The sequence below is a fragment of the Trichechus manatus genome, unplaced genomic scaffold, assembly GCF_000243295.1.
Source record: "Trichechus manatus latirostris isolate Lorelei unplaced genomic scaffold, TriManLat1.0 scaffold00301, whole genome shotgun sequence".
Classification (NCBI taxonomy): domain Eukaryota; kingdom Metazoa; phylum Chordata; class Mammalia; order Sirenia; family Trichechidae; genus Trichechus; species Trichechus manatus.
This window is the reverse complement of record NW_004444237.1, coordinates 150818-151851: the sequence shown is the minus strand read 5'-3', so window position 1 is coordinate 151851 and position 1034 is coordinate 150818.

Genomic DNA, 1034 nt, shown 5'->3' with positions numbered 1-1034 from the left:
GTAGCCGGGCAGCATCTAGTTGTACTGGACTCAGTCTGGTGGAGGCCGTGGTAGTTGTGGCCCATTAGTTCTTTGGACTAATCTTTCCCTTGTATCTGGTTTTCTACATTCTCCCTTGCTCCTGAAGGGGTAAGACCAGTGGAGAATCTCAGATGGCTGCTCACAGGCTTTTAAGACCCCAGATGCTACTTACCAAGGCAGAAGGTAGAACATTTTCTTTATAAACTGTTATGCTAATTGAGCTAGATGTTCCCCAAGACCATGGTCCCCACAGGCCTCTACCCAGCAACTCGGTGCCTCAGGGAGTTTGGATGTGTCTATGGAGCTTCCAAAACCTTGCCTTGTACAAGTTGTGCTGGCTTCCCCAGTATTGTGTACTATCTTACCTTCACCAAAGTTACCACTTACCTATTGTCTATTTAGTATTTCCCCTCACCTCTCCCATCCCTCATAACCATCAACGATTGTTTCTTTTTGTGTGTAAACCTTTTCATGAGTTTTTACAGTAGTGGTCTCATACAATATTTGTCCTTTTGTGACTTATTTCACTCACCGTAATATCCTACAGTTTCATCTATGTTATGAGATGCTTCACAGACTCATCACTGTTCTTTATCATTGCATAATACTCCATTGTCTGTACGTACCATAGTTTGTTTATCCATTCATCTCTTGATGGGTGTCTTAGTTATCTAGCGCTGCCGTAACAGAAATACCACAAGTGGATGGTTTTAATGAAGAGAAGTGTATTTCCTCACAGTCAAAGTAGGCTAAAAGCCCAAATTCAGGTCGTCAGCTCCAGGGGAAGGCTTTTTCTGTCGTCCTTCTTCTCGTCGGTGTTCCCCTGGACTAGGAGCTTCTCTGCACAGGGACCCCAGTCCAAAGGACGTGCTCTGCTCCCGGCACTGCTTTCTTGACGGTATGAGGTCCCCCTGTCTTACTGCTCACTTCTGTCTTTTATATCTCAAGAGATTGCCTCAGGACACAATCCAGTCTTGTAGATCCAGTCCTGCCTTACTAACGCAACTGCCACC